General features: G+C 38.0%; 1 protein-coding gene across 4 annotated transcripts in view; it reads left to right on the forward strand.

Moving 5' to 3' along the window:
- Positions 1 to 16,467, forward strand: part of SPATA13 (spermatogenesis associated 13) — a 341,308-nt gene that overhangs the window by 206,342 nt on the left and 118,499 nt on the right. The gene's annotated exons all lie outside the window — the stretch shown is intronic.

A 16,467-nucleotide genomic window follows, 5' to 3' on the forward strand; every position in this document is an offset into this window, starting at 1 on the left:
AAAGCGAGAAAATATAGTTGAATTTATTATAGTCTTTGCTTTCTTTTTCTTCATTACATCATAGTTTCCCTTTAATATCTGTTTTTCAGATCAGAAAACATGTTATTTTCCCAGACAACCAGTTGCTTTGATTAATGGGGCCAGGTCAGTCCAAGGACAGATTAAACACACAGGAACCTGGCATGATTCCTAGAAATGATCCTCAATCTTCCTTCTCTCACCTTGGGGCTCTTTAATTACTGTGTTTTCTGTGAAAATGGAGTCTGGTAATATTCTGAAGAAGCTTCATATATCAGAACAAATGATAGGTGTTTGGTTGTTAAGCTCTTAAATATTTTTTTTTAAAGATTTTATTTATTTATTTGACAGAGAGAGAGATCACAAGTAGGCAGAGAGGCAGGCAGAGAGAGAGAGGAGGAAGCAGGCTCCCTGCTGAGCAGAGAGTCCGATGAGGGGCTCAATCCCAGGACCCTGAAACCATGACCTGAGCAGAAGGTGTAAAGGCTTAACCCACTGAACCACCCAGGCATCCCGATAAGCTATTAATTATTAATGAATAATAAGCTCCTGCTTCATTTTGTATCACTTTATTAACAAGTCTCCTCCTTTCTTGTATAAAAAAATGTTGAAAGTGGTAGTTAATCAAAGCATGGTGGTCCTGAACATTACTTCCTTGATTCACCATTACTTTTAACTGTTGCATTTCATTCTTGTAGATGTTTGGAGAAAGTGGTTAGATACTTTTATAATAATTTAGGCATGTATCAATTAGTGAGGCTGATATGGTTTTCCTTCTGTAAATCACATAACTTCTTTGAGCCTAATTGTTTCCTTTTCTATAAAATGGGTCTGGCTGATAATAAGTGACCTAGCTACTTATTATAGCTGTTTTCGTTATAACATGCTAGTCTGTGAGCTCCTGAAGATTGATAGCTGTGGCTGATTTACATCTGTATCTCCAGTCTGTGACAGCCCAGATACTGCAAATGTTTATGGCATTTGGGGCCAGGCAGGTAACACAAGAGCTATGCAGTCTCACATGGAAACTCTGTAAGTTCCACCTATAGGATCCAGTGGGAACGTGGCCCAGTGTTAAACCCTCCTATTTTCCAAGAGAATCCAGAATCCTGCATTCTAAGTGAAATCTCTCTCTTCTTAAATATTGCTAATTAATTCGGTTTAAGAAAAATCCCCTATGTAGGCCAAACAAGGTGTGGGCACTAGGAAATTTAACCCAAAACCAAAGCTTTGCTACCTGAGCATGCTCTTAAAAAATGTTTGTTGAATTAACAGCAGTGAACAATAATGTTCATTGACTTATTGAGCTCCTTTATCTTATGACTGCCATGAGTAGAGATTGTTTTGATACTTCTGAGGAATATACATCTGTCTTCTGACAGTAAGAGCTTTTTTAACTAGACAAGATATTACTTACACAGAATTATTAAAAGCATTTACTAATAACAAGTACTGTAAATGAGCTTACTATGTGCCATGCATTGGTAGGAAAGTATTATTAATCCATATAAAAAGATGCACAAATTAAAGATCAGAAAGTTTAAATAATGACCCAAGCAGCTACATTCTGCCTAATGGCAGAGTGAGATTATAACCCAGCAGTTCATACGGTACCGTTCCTGGCTGTTAGTGCCTTTTGTCCAGATTAAGAACGAGTTGATACCATAGCAAAGCAACTAGCCTTATTTATTTATTTTTAAAACAGCTTTATGGAAATGTAATTAATATACCATCTAGTTCGTTCATTTAAAGTGTAAAACTGAGGTGTTGTTAGAATAGTCATGAAGTCATGCCAATTATCACCACGGTCAATTTTAGAATATTTTCATCACCCTAGAAGGGAAATCTGTCCCTATTAGTAGTCACTCCCCATTTCCCCTAAACTCCTAGGCCTTGGCAATGACTTAATCTACATTCTGTCACTATAGATCTGCCTTTTCTAGACATTTTGTATAAGGAATCATACACTATGTGGCCTTTTTTTTTTTTTTTTTTTTTCCAGTCAGCATGGCATTTCAGGGTTTGTGCTTGTAAGTATTCTGAGCCCTTCATTTCTCTTGAGTAGTGAATAACCTTCCATTTCATTTCATGTATATATCACATTGCATTTGTTCACTGGTTTATGGCCATTTGGGTTGTTTATAGTTCTTGGCTCTTACGGACAGTGCTGCTATGAACATGTGTGTCCATATATTCCTGTAGACCTGTGTTTTTACTTCCCTGGGGTAAAACTGACATTGCTTGGATACTTGGTAACTCAATGTTTGACCTTTTGAGGAACCATCAAACTATTTCACAGAGACTGCACTATTTTACCTTCCCACCAGCAATATATGGGGATTCCAATTTCTCCACTTCCTTACCAACACTTGTGCATATTTTTAAAAATTGTGGTAAAATTCACATATTAAAATTGTCCATCATAGCCACTTTAAAGCATACAGTTCAGTAGTAGTAAGTATGTTCACACTGATGTACAGCCATTACTGCCATCTGTCCCCATCACCCTTTCCATCTTGTGGAGCTGAAACTGTGTACCTGCTAAACAGTAACTCCCCATATCCTCTGTTCCCAGCCCCTGGCAGCCATTAGTACATTATACCACAAGTTCTTTATGATTTTGACTATTATAAATACCTGTGTCAGTTGAAGCATAAAGTATTCGTATTTTTGTGACTAGCTTATTTCACTTAGAGTGTCCTCAAGGTTCATCCATGCTGTATCATATGTCAAAATTTCCTTCATTTTTAAGATGGAATAATATGCCATTGTATGTATATGCCACATTTTCTTTACCCATTCTACTGTTGGACATTTCAGTTACTTTCACCTTTTGGCTATGGGGAATAATGGTGCTGTGAGCAAGGGAGTACAAATGTCTCTTTGAAATCGTGCTTTCAGTTCTTTTGGGTTTGTATAATTGGAATTGCTGAATAATTTCTTTCTTTTCTTTTTTTTTTTTTTTTTAAGATTTTATTTATTTATTTGACAGACAGAGATCACAAGTAGGCAGAGAGGCAGGCAGAGAGAGAAGGGGAAGCAGGCTCCCCACTGAGCAGAGAGCCTGATGTGGGGCTCAATCCCAGGACCCTGGAATCACGACCTGAGCCGAAGGCAGAGGCTTTAACCCACTGAGCCACCCAGGCGTCCCAGAATTGCTGAATAATTTCTAACTTTATCTGGCTGTGTTCAGAGATGATAATTTGTATGATAGCTGTCTTTTTAAGTCTTTTTTTTTTTTTTTTTTTTTTTTTTTTTAAGATTTTATGTATTTGACAGAGAGAACACAAGTAGGTAGAACAGCAGGCAGGGGGAGGAGGAAGCAGGTTCTCCACTGAGCAGGGAGCCCAATGCGGGGCTTGATCCCAGGACTCTGGGATTATGACCTGAGCCGAAGGCAGCGGCTTAATTGACTGAGCCACCCAGGCGCCCCTTTTTTGTAAGTCTTAAGACTTAATTTGTGATTTAACATTTGATCCGCCCTGGAAAATGTCCTATGTGCCCTTGAGAGGAATGTGTGTGCTGTGGTTGGAGGAAGCATTTTGTGTCTGTCAGATCTAGTACTTTTATTACATTGTTCAAATTCTCTTGTTTCCTTACTTCTGGTTGTTCTCTGCATTACTGTTGAGTGACTGCATTACTGTTGAGACTCTTCCAAGAGTCTCCCAAGTATCATTGTGGAACTGTATTTCTCCCTCAATTCTGTCAGTTTTTCCTTCATGTATAAGTTTTTGTGATCTGAAATTATGAATGTTATTTTTTTTTTTTTTTTTTTTTTTTTTTTTTTTTTTTTTAATATTTTATTTGCTTATTTGACAGAGAGCTAGAGAGAAAGCACAAGTAAGCAGAGCAGCAGGGAGACTAGGAGAGAGAGAAGCAGGCTCTCTGCTGAGCAGGGAGCCCGATGCGGGGCTCGATCCCAGGACCCTGGAATCATGACCAGAGCTGAAGGCAGCCGCTTAACCACCTGAGCCACCCAGGCGCTCCCTGAATGTTATTTTTTTAAGTCTAGTATAGTTAACATACAGTGCTCCCTTAATTAATTTAGTTTGAGGTGTATGATACAGTGATTCAACAGTTCTGTACATTACTCCGTGCTCATCATGATAAGTGCACTCTCAACCCCCTTCACCTATTTCACCCATCCCCTCATGCACCTCTTCTGATAACCATCTATTTATTCTCTGTATTTAAGAGCGTATTTTTTTTGTTTGTTTGTTTTGTTCCTTAAATTCCACATGACTGTAATCATACTGTAATCATCTTTCTCTGACTTTCTTAGCATTATACTCTGTAGATCCATCTATATTGTTGCTAATGGCAAGATTTCATTCTTTCCTATGGCTGAGTAATAGTCCATTGTGTATATGTATCTCTTCTTCTTTAGCCATTCATCTATATTGGGCTGCTTCCATAATTTGGCTATTGTAAATAATGCTGCAGTAAACATAGAGGTACACATATCTTTTTGAATTAGTGTTTTCAGATTCTTTGGGTAGATATCCAGTAGTGGGATTACTGGATCATATGGTAATTCTGTTTATAATTTTTGAGGAACCTCCATACTGTTTTCCACAGTGGCTGCACCAGTTTGCATTCCCATCAACAGTGCACAGTGGTTCCTTTTTCTCTGCATCCTTGCCAATGCTTGTTCTATTTTGCGTTTTTGATTTTAGTCCTTCTGACAGATGTCATTGTGTTTTTGATGTTCATTTCTCTGATGATGAGTGATGTTGAGCATGTTTTCATGTGTCTGTTGGCCACCTGTATGTCTTCTTTGAAGAAATGTCTGTTCATATTTTCTGCCCATTTTTTGACTGGATTGTATGTGTTTGTTTTGTTTTTTTGGTGTTGGGTTGTATAAGTTCTTTATATATTTTGGATTCTAACCCTTTATCAGATTGTCATTGGCAATTATTTCTCTCATTCAATAGGTTGTCTTTTAGTTTCATTGATAGTTTCCTTTGCTGTATAGAAGCTTTTTATTTTGATGTAGTCTCAATAGTTTATTTTTGCTTCCTTTATATATTTTGATCGTCTGTCATTAAGTATGTAAATGTTTATAACTGTTATATCTTCTTGCCATATTACTAGTATATAATGTCCTTCTTTGTCACTTATAAACTTTATATATTTAATGTCTATTATGTCTGATATTAGTATTGCCATCCCTATTCTCTTTTGGTTATTATTTGCATGTAATATCTTTTTCCATTCTTTTACTTTTAGGCTTTTTGTATCTTTGGGTATTAAGTGAGTCTTTTGTAGATAGCATGTAGTTGATTGTGTGTTTTTATTCATTCTGCTAATCTCAGTCTTTTTTGAGGGAGATTTAACATATTTACATTTAAAGTAATTTCTAAAGAGGGACTTCTGTCATTTTTTTTTTTTTTTTTGGTCTTTTACTTCCTGGATTACTGTCTTCTTTTGTTTATAGTTGATGTTTTGTAGTGAAATGTTTAAATTCTTTTCTCATTTCCTTTTGTGTATTCTATAGCTATTTTCTATTTTTAAAAAAGATTTATTTTTTTGAGAGAGAGAGCACGTGTGTGTGCATGGGAGTGGGAGAGGGCCAGAGGAAGAGAGTCTCAAGCAGACTCCAGTGAGTGTAGAGCCTGAGGCAGGGCTCAATCTTACAAATCTGAGATCAAGACCTGAGCTGAAACCAAGTGTTGGACACTCAACCAACTGAGCCACCCAGATGGTCCTCTATAGATATTTTCTTGTGGTTACCATGGGGATTACATTTAATGTCTTGAAGTTATAACACTCTAATCTGAATTTATACTGTCTTAATTTAATAACATATAAAATCTCTGCTCCTTTATAGATCCATCCCTACCCCTTTTGGTTATTGGTATCACAAAATCACAACATTATACACTGAATGCCATAACATAAACCAATAATTTTTTTAAAATGCATTTGCCTCTTAAATTATATAAACACAAGATTTGGAGTTATAAACCAAAGTTAACAGTAATATTAGTTTTTATAATTTCCCATGTATTTACCTTTATTGAGATCCCCATATGGTTTTGAATTACTGCCTAGTGCCCTTCTGTTTCACCTTGCAGAAGTCCTTGAGCATTTCTTGCAGGGTGGGTGTAGTGGTCACAGATTCCCTCAGTTTATGTTCATCTGGGAATGTCTAAATTTCTCCCTTACTATCAAAGGGCAGGTTTGCTCAATATGGGATTCTTGGTTGGCAGTTCTTTTAGCCCACTGATATATTGGTCCCTGTCTTCTGGCCTCCACAGTTTCTAAGGAGAGATCTGACAGTTTTGTTAAGGATTCATTTTATATGAGGATTTCCTTTTCTCTTGCTGTTTCATTTTAATGTGTCTCAGTGCACATCCTTGAGTTCATCTTACTTGGAGTTCGCTGTGTTTTGTGAATGTTTATATTCATCAAATTTGAGAAATTTTGAGCCATTTTTTTCCTTCAGACATTTTCTCTGCTTCTTTTTCTCTCTTCTGAGACTCCCATGATGTGTATGTTGGTCCATTTGATGGTGTCCCACAGGTCTCTTAGGTTCTGTTTGCTTTTCCTCAATCTTTTTCCTTTCTATTCCTTAGACTAGTTTCCATTGTCCTGTCTTCAAGGTTGCTATTATTTCATCTGCTTGCTCATGTATGATTTTAAATCCCTCTCATGAACTTTTCATTCCAGTTGTTTTAATTTTTAGCTGAATTTTTTTTGTTTTTAGTTTTTTTTTTAATCTCCTTATTTTTAATATCCTAATATTTGGATTTTGTTCATGTATTTTCTTTACTTTTTCTACATCTTCCTTTAGTCTTTTGAATATCTTGAAGACTGTTATTTTAAAGTCTGCATAGTAGATCTGCCTTTGGTCTTTTTTCCTCTTTTTCCTTTGAATGAGCAATGTTTTACTGTTTCTTTGTATGCCTTGGGATTTTTTTTCTTTTTAATGAACACTGGACATTTGAATGGAATTATGTGCTAACTCTAGAAATCAGATTCTTTCCTTTCCTCAGGGTTTGCTGCTTTTTGGTATTGTTTTTGTGGTTTTGATTTTTATAGGCTATCTTTGTGCTGAGGACTGGCCTGAGGTGTAAAATTAATGACTTTTCATTTTCTAAGCCTTTCTGTGGGCATGCTTGGTCACTTTCTAATTTCCCCTGTGTATGCAGTTGTACTGAATGTCCCAGTATTTAATGTCCAGCTCCCTAAAAGGAGAAAGACAAAAAATAATGCTAGGGGAGAAAAGAATACAGGTTCCTTTAAATCTCTTGGAAGTCACTTCAGCCAGAGTGGCAGGAGCTTGTAACAATGTGGGGGAGGTAGAACAGTAATGGCTGCCTGCCTCCTTGTCTGCAGGTCTGTGATCAGACTCAGCAACCAGCAGTCAGAGCACAGATTCCTGATATTTAGAGGGATCCCTTTTTGCCCACACTGGCTCTTATAAACTATGTGCAAGCTGTTGCAAGAACACAGGGAAAGAATCTTTAAGCAGACTCCCTGTGAACGTGGAGCCCAGCCTGGGGCTGGAGCTCAGGACCAACCAAATCAGGACCTGACCCAAAACACAGAGTCGGTCACTTAACTGACTGAGCCATCCAGATGCCCCTATTTCCCCATTTTGTAATCGGTTCTTTGCTATTTTGTTGTTGAGTTAAAAGAGTTTTTTAGAATTTACATTCTAGATACTAGACCCTTATCAGATACATGATTTAGAAATCCTTTTTTTCCCATAGGTTGTGTTTTCACCTATTTAGTAGCATCCTTTGTATCAAAGTTTTTCATTTTGACGAAATCCAATTTACCAATTTTTTTTTCCTGTCTGTGCTTTATTAAGTATCATACCTCAAAAACCATTGCCTAATCCAAGGCCATGGGGATTTACTTATATGTCCTCATCTTAGAGTTTTGTGGCTTTAGTTTTTAAATTTAGACCTATGCTTCATTTTTACTTATATTTATATATGAGAGAAGGATCCAATTGCATTTTTTGCATGTGGCTGTGCATTTATCCCAACACCATTTATTGAAGAGACCATTCTTTCCCATTCAGTGTTCTTAGAGTCCTTTTTGAAAATGAATTGACCATGAATATGAAAGTTTATTTCTGGACTCTTAGTTCTGTTTCCATTGATACGTCTGCCCTTATGCCGTGATTAGTATAGTTTTATAGTAAGTTTTGAAACTGTAAAGTGTACGCTCCCTAACTTTGTTCTTTATCAAGATTGTATTGACTATTCTGTGTCCCTTGTTTTTAATACAAATTTTGGGATCTGTTTGCTGATTATGCAAGGTAGTCAGCTGAGGGTTTTTTTTTTTTTTTTAATTGTATTTATTTATTTGAAAGAGAGACAGAGAGTGAGAGGGAGCACAAGCAGGGTGAGGGGCAGAGGGAGAAGCAGAGTCCCTGCTGAGCAGGGAGCCCAATGTGGGGCTCTATCCATGGACTCCAAGATCATGACCTGGGCTGAAGGCAGACACTTAACTGACTGAGCCACCCAGGTGCCCCGTTTTGTTTTGTTTTGTTTTGTTTGAGAGAACCTACGTGTATGTGTGTACATGAGTGTGGAGGAGGGGCAGAGTGAGAGAGAAAGGGAGAGAATCTTAAGCAGGCTCCATGTCCCACATGGAGCCCAATCTTACTATTCTGAAATCAGGACATGAGTGGAAACCAGGAGTCAGACGCTTAACTGACTGAGCCACCCATGTGTCCTGTCAACTGAATTTTGATAGCAATTGCATTAAATCTATAAATTAATTTTGGAGAATATTGCTTCAAACTATGTTTCCATTCCATGAATCGCTTACTGAGATCTTTAATTTCTTTCTTTCTTTTTTACATTTTATTTATTTATTTGACAGACAGAAATCACAAGTAGGCAGAGAGGCAGGCAGAGAGAGACGGGGAGGCAGGCTCCCTGCTGAGCAGAGAGCCTGATGCAGGGCTCTATCCCAGGACCCCGGGATTGTGACCTGAGCCGAAGGCAGAGGCTTTAACCCACTGAGCCACCCAGGTGCCCCTCTTTAATCTCTTTTAATAATGTCTTGCAGTTTTTGGAATATAAGTTGTATAACTCTTTTGTTGAATTAATTCCTAAGTATTTTATTCTTTTTGATGCTACTGCAAATAGAATTGCTTTCTTTTTTTTTTAGAGAGAGAGTGCTAGCATGGATGGGGGGGTTGCAAAGGGGAAGAGAGAATCTTAAGCAGACTCTGCACTGAGCATGGAGCCCAACATGGGGCTTGATCTCACATCCCTAAGAGGAAGACCTGAGCCAAAATCAAGAGTCAGATGTCCAACCAACTGAGCCACCTAGGTGGTCCTGGAATTGCTTTCTTAATTTCCTTTTGGATTGTTCATTGCAAATGTATGGGAATGCAATTGATCTTTTTATTATTTATCTTTTATCTTATAACCTTCCTGAAATTTTTATTACTCCAATAGTTTTTTAGTGTTATCCTTAGGACTTTGTAGCTATAAGGTCTTTTTTTTTTTTTTTTTTTTTTTTTCAAATAAAGATAGTTTTACCTCGTCCTTGCCAAATCTGGATGGCTTTTATTTCACTTTCTTGCCTAAATGCCTTGCAGAACAGTGTTAGGTAGAAATGGTGACAGCAGCAACAGTCTTGCCCAGTTTCTGGTCTTGAGGGGAAAGCATCCAGTCTGTCGCCACTAAGTATGATGGTTAACTTGTGTGTTGTCTGTTTTTTATTTTTCATGTTTTAAGATTTATTTATTTATCTGACAGACAGAGATCACAAGTAGGCAGAGAGGCAGGCAGAGAGAGGAGGAAGCAGGCTTGGAGCAGAGAGCCCGATGCAGGGCTCCATCCCAGGACCCGGGATCATGACCCGAGCCTAAGGCAGAGAGGCTTTAACCCACTGAGCTACCCAGGCGCCCCTTGTGTGTTGTATGTTGATACACTTTATCAGATTGCAGAAGTTCCCTTCTACTCATTTGCTGACTGTTTATATCATGAAGGGAAGTTTAATTTTTTAAAAATATTTTATTTATTTATTTATTTATTTATATTTATTGATCATGAGCAGGGGGAGCAGGAGGGACAGAGGGAGAGGGAGGGAAAGGATCTCAAGCAGACTGTGCACTGATGTGGGGCTCACTCCCATGATCCTGAGATCACGACCTGAGCTGAAATCAAGAGTCAGGCACTTAACTGACTGAGCTACACAGGTGCCCCAAATTTAATTTTTAAAATGCTTTTTCTGAATCATGTGATTTTTTTTTTTTGTCCTTTATTGATATGGTGTAGTACATTAATTGATTTTTTAATGTTAAGCAAAGCTTGAATTTCTAGGAGAAATTTCACTTGGTCATGGTATATAATCATTTTTATATGTTGCTGGATTTGGTTTGCTGGTATTTTGTTTAGGATTTTTGCATGTGTATTCATAAAAGAAATTAGTTTGTGTTTTTCTACTCTTGTAATTTCTTTTCCCATTTTTGTTATGAGAGTAATGTTGGCTTCATAGAATCATTTTGGTAATGTTCTCTCTTTTCCTTTGTTTTTTGTTGTTGTTGCTGTTGCTGTTGTTGTTTGTTTTGGGAAGACTTTGTAAAGAAGTAATTCTCCTTACCTTACTTTTATTTTTTTTTAATTCCTTAAAGAAGGTACCCCCTTCATACTGTCCTGTCCTTCCCCACCCCCCATCACTCTTTTTCATCTTTCATGGCCTGTGTAGTTGGATCCAAACTGCACTGTGATGCATTCTGTGATTACTCTTGCCTGTGAAGCTGGTTTCATTGCTGGACTTCAGTCATTAATGTTTAAGGCCCTTTAGCATACGTAACCATGTACTAGGTTGTTACAGTCTCCTGTGTTTCATACCTGCTCCTTTGGTCTACCATACTGACTGTGAGCTTCTTGAGGGCTGTGGGTTCCTGGGTTCTTAGCTCTGCACATTGTCCTGGAGTACCCAACAGACTGCAGTGAGTAAAAGTGGAACATCCTATCCAATTACTTAGATATTTTTTATTAAAAAAAATTTTTTTTTTTTGTTGAAGATTTTATTTATTTATTTGAGAGAGAGCACAAGCTGGGTAAAGGGTGGAGGGAGCAGGGAGCCTGATGCAGGAGTCAATCCCAGGACCCTGGCATCACGACCTGAGTCAAAGGCAGACGCTTAACTGACTGAGCCACCCAGGTGTCCCCAGTTACTTAGATTTAAAGTCTCTGAAAAATAATCTTTTTCAAGATTTCTTAGTAGTTATAAGAGCGTGTGTATGTGTGTGTGTGTGTTATGTATTTGTATAAACGTTTTCACATGACTATGTGCATTATTTGAAACATAGACCTAAGTGTAAAAAGAGACTTTGGGAGGCAGCACTCCTGGACTGAGGTTTGCTGTTAGTCTGTTCTCTTATACATTATATGGAAATTGGTGTGAGGATTAGAATTATTATAAAATTAATTATTAATTGTTATAAAATTAATTATTAACTCAGTACTTTCTGCTAGTAGGCATTTAGTATGTAATGACTATTATAACTAATAGCTTAAGCTCCTTTTAAAGAATGAATCTGATATGAACCATACTTTAATATTGGTACTTCATATTTATCTGATAATAATCATGTTCTGATTAATTCAAATACTAGATGATTTGGTTAAAAGTCTTAAATTTTGTTTAATAACTGATTAGCTGAGATTTTTCCTTAATACTTTGACATAAGAGTATTCCTTTTTCTATTAGTATTATTATTTTTTAAAGATTTGATTTATTTAGGCAGAGCAGCAGGCAGTAGGAGAGGGAGAAGCTGGCTGGAGATCCCAGGACCCAGGGATCATGACCTGAGCCAAGGGCAGACACTTAACCAATGAGCCACCCAGGCACCCTTTTTTTTTCTGTTATTTCTTTGGAAAATCTCTAGAAGTTGTTGCTATAAATTTTCCTTGACCTGTGTGCTTGAGGAAGTGCATAAACCATGGGCTCTAGAGCCCGAGAGCCTGGATTCAATTTCAGGCGCTCACTAGCCAGGTTAGTCTCCCCACTTCCTTCTCTGCCTCACAGGAACGAGTATCTGCTTCTCAGGGCCCTTTGGTGATTCAGAGAGATCCTTAGTGAGAAACACTTAGCATAGGGCCTGGCATTTGGTAAGTGCTAAATGTTAAGTAATTGTGTTCTTTTTATTTATTGTTTCATGAGCACCTTGTATAGTGTCTAACATTCAGTAAATGTTTGAGTGGACAGTTTTGTTGAAATTATTAACCTACCCCGTGGAAAACTCTCTGGGGTTTTTGCTTCTCTGCAGGAGGAATCCTACACTGGGAAGGAGGCCTGCTATTTCTATATAGGCTAAGAGTCAGAGTTAGGAAGCGTCCTTTTCATCACCTTGAATTTAAAGGTGAGATTAACAAGGCTGTGATGCTAATGGTTAGGTCTTTATCCTGCTTTAGCTATCTCTCTCTCTCTCTCTTTTTTTTTTTTAAACCTTCCTGTTTGGTAAATTTGTGTTTCTCATAGCGTTAAATAGTTAGCTGTGTAGATTTGATCAGCACCAGAAAACTTACTGTGTTCTACTTCATTAATCAGACCTGTTAAACAGAGCCTTGTTCATTAATGAAACCCAGAGGAACTGTGGTGACCATATTGATCTTGGTCCCTGTGGTGGCTCTGGTACTTACAGAGGGTTAGTAGCATGCAGCACCCACCACTATTTTTTTTTTTTTTTTACAATTTTAAACAATGTTTATTTGCTCAGGGAAAGAACATCGAAAGGAGGGGCTGTCTTCTTGATTTTTTTAAAATTTAATTTTATGTTTTCAGTGTTCCAAGATTCATTGTTTATGCACCACACCCAGTGCTCCATGCAATATGTGCCCCCCTTAATACCCACCACCAGACTCACCTAACCCCCCCATCCCCCTGCCCTCCAAAACCCTCATTTTCTTTTCAGAGTCCACAGTCTCTCATGCTTCGTCTCTCCCTCTGATTTCCCCCAATTCACTTTCCCTTTCCTTCTCCTAATGTCCTCCATGTTATTCCTTATGCTCCACAAGTAAGTGAAACCGTATGATAATTGACTCTCTCTGCTTGACTTATTTCACTCAGCATTACCTCCTCCAGTCCCGTCCATGCTGATATAAAAATTGGGTATTCATCCTTTTTGATGGAGGCATAATACTCCATAGTATATATGGACCATATCTTTATCCATTCATCTGTTGAAGGGCACCTTGGCTCTTTCCACAGTTTGGCGATTGTGACCATTGCGGCTATGAACACTGAGGTAGAGATGGCCCTTCTTTTCACTACATCTGTATCTTTGGGGTAAAGACCCAATAACGCACCACTATTTTTATTGCCACATTTAGGATCAGAGTATCTGAAGCTTCTGAAGAAAGGCGTCTACTTTCATATATTCCTATTTATGATAACTCGCCAGAAAAGGTAGAAATGATTGCTACCCCCATGATTTCAAAGTTGTAATGCCTTTTTTTCCAAGTTATTATTTCTAGTATTCTCTCAGGTACTCTTGACTGAGTCTAAGTGCTTTCATCTAGTTTTCATTTGTTTGCATGTGGAGGTTGTTTGAGCAGAGGGCTAAATGTTTTAGATACAAAATCACATAAACTGAACATAAATTTGTCGAATATAATGAATACAAATTTCCTTCAAGATAGACCTAATTCTTCACTGTTTCCCTGTGGAAAGCTGCCATGAAACCAAACCAAGATTAATGGTAGAACTAGAAACACTTGACCAGGTTATCATCACTCCTTAAACTTAGTATCCAAAAATACATAATATTCAAAAGTTGAAACCTTTATATGTGGAAAGTTGTCAAAGAGCTCCAATGTGAGGCTTTTGTTATTTTATAATGTTCTCCACTGGCTAATAAGAGTGGCTTTACCTGTGAGCAAGCCTGGTCTGAGAGAGGGTTCCTCTCTACAGTTGGGGTGCAGTTTTGGAGAGTTCATTCTAATCCTGATTTTGCTCTGTGTGTGCGTGTGGTTTTTTTAAATCATGTAAGCTTTCTACGAAGTAGGCATTATTCCTCCCAGTGTACAAATGGGACTAAAGCTCAATGAGATAAGATGATTTGCTAAAAGTCACCCAGAAAAGCTAATTTTTGGGGGGTGGGGGGATTGGCAAGAGCAAGCATGGGGGAGAGGCCGAGGAAGAGGAAGAGAGAATCTTAAGCAGGCTCCATGCCCAGTGTGGAGCCTGATGTGGGGCTCAGTCTCATGACCCTGAGATCATGACCTGAGCTGAAATCAAGAGTTGGATGCTTAACTGACTGAGCCACCCAGGTGCCCTCAGAAAAGCTAATTTTTTCATAGGATTGTTGTGAAAAGTAACATAGAATTGAGTGCTAATTGGAGATTGTGGATCTCCACAGGCTAGAGCTCTGTGGATATCTTTATTTGTGGAGGTGTTGGCTGCCATGATTGAATTATAGATTTTGAGTAGCTGTCTAGTATCAGTGCTTACTGAGAATGACTTATTTTGAGAAATCAGTGTTAAACTTCTGGATATTGAAATTCGTACAGTATTTTCTGGGAAGAATTTTTTGTTCTACCTGAACCCAAGTGGTCAGATTGCTTATCTCTTGAAATGAAAACCACTCAGCTCCCAGACCCTGTACCTGTTGAGTGGATCGGGGTGAGCCTAGCAATCATCAGTCAGAATCACTTAGTCACGAGTGGATGTCTTCACATTTGTGGCAAAGTGTGGGGAAAAAACATGCACATAGGGCCAACCAAATTGCACAGATTATCACTTTCTTGTTGTTGCCAGTTTTGGTTTTCCTAGAGTGTATATTTAACTTGTTGAGTTTTTTCTCTCTGGTGTGTTATTGTTGTTATATATTAACTTAATGCCAGGCAACAGCACGTACTTAGAAATCACACCGGTGGGTTTTTGTATTCTGTGTAGGACAAAGTTCAAAGCTCTGATAACTTCATGGTCTGAGCTCTCTTACGGAACAACTGGACCTAAAATAAAATTGTGCCTACTGTGGTGTGGCCTGTTTAGTGGCCTTTCGAAGACTTGGGAAGGTGGAATGGGTCCAGTCTATTGTTTTTAAATGAAATAGTTCTTTCTTTAGTTATCTTAATAAAGATCAGAGTTAAAGGAAAATCCGTTGTTTGGTTATTGTTTGAGTTTAAGGTCAAGTGCTGGCATCTACAGAAAGTGACCAGTGCTTTACTATTACAGGATTTGAAAATGCGTTCATTAGTTGTTACCTTAGGAAATAGCTAACGCCTTTTAGGGCAGGCCCTGGGAATCTGCAAATCTTTTGCAAAGTGCATTCATGTAGCATTATGTTTTGCTTCTCCAGGGGACCTACTGGATAATTGTATTTATTACCAATGTGGGCATTTACCCCCTTTATGTAACTTAGCATAAGCCTTTCCTAATAACAGAGACCAATGTACCTCACTGTGATATGTGTTTGTGGCACTGAGCAGATGCTAGTTTGTGTTACAAAAGACTGTACAATAAATGCTTTTGTTTGTAATAGTTCCCAACACATGTGATAGGCACTCAGTAAAATTCTGTTACTTTATCAAAGATTTTTTTTTTTCCCACAGGGATTTTATTTATTGGCAATATTTTTCCATGAGTATGATTTTTAGGGGCCTGTAATTTAGATTTTCCTGATTCAAGGCTATAATTTCTTCTGAAGCTACCTGGAGATCCATTCAGTAAATAATAAGCCAATGTAGAGAATTAGAGACTGAGATTTGAAAGGGCCAAATTAAGTTATGACTTTTTTGTTACCTCTGGAAATAATTGCTCCTTTAATTTAAAATCCATTTTCAGCCTTGTATAATTTTTGGCTTCATTATGATCGGCATTATGATCTAGTCTTTTTTTTTTTTTTAAGTTTTTATTTATTTATTTGGCAGAGAGAGAGATCCCAAGTAGGCAGAGAGGCAGGCAGAGAGAGAGGAGGAAGCAGGCTCCCTGCTGAGCAGAGAGCCCGATGCGGGCCTCGATCCCAGGACTCTGGGACCATGACCTGAGCCAAAGGTAGAGGCTTTAACCCACTGAGCCACCCAGGCGCCCATGTATATCTAGTCTTTTAATACAGTCTCATTTCAGAAACCTTAAGCAGATCCTTGGTTATAACATAATAGGCATGCTATTTAGAAGATCTTGTGAATTTTATGGAAGGTTTCTAATAACCTGGATTTATCAAACCTTGCCAGAGAAATAGAACCAATTTTGTATGTATGTATGTATGTATGTGTATGTATATATAGAGAGAAAATGAATGAATGAATGTTTGGTTTTAAGGATTTAGTTCATATAGTTCTGGGGACTGGTGGGTCCAAAATCTGTAGGGCAACTCAGAAGGTGGAAATTCCAGCAGGAGCTGATGTTGCAGTCTTGAATCAGGTGCAGTCACGAGACTTAATTCTTTCCTTTGCGGGGACCTCTGTCTTTTAAGGTCATCAACTGTTTGAATGAGGCCATCTGACATTTTGGAGGGTAATC

The sequence above is a fragment of the Mustela lutreola genome, chromosome 13, assembly GCF_030435805.1.
Source record: "Mustela lutreola isolate mMusLut2 chromosome 13, mMusLut2.pri, whole genome shotgun sequence".
NCBI classification, from domain to species: domain Eukaryota; kingdom Metazoa; phylum Chordata; class Mammalia; order Carnivora; family Mustelidae; genus Mustela; species Mustela lutreola.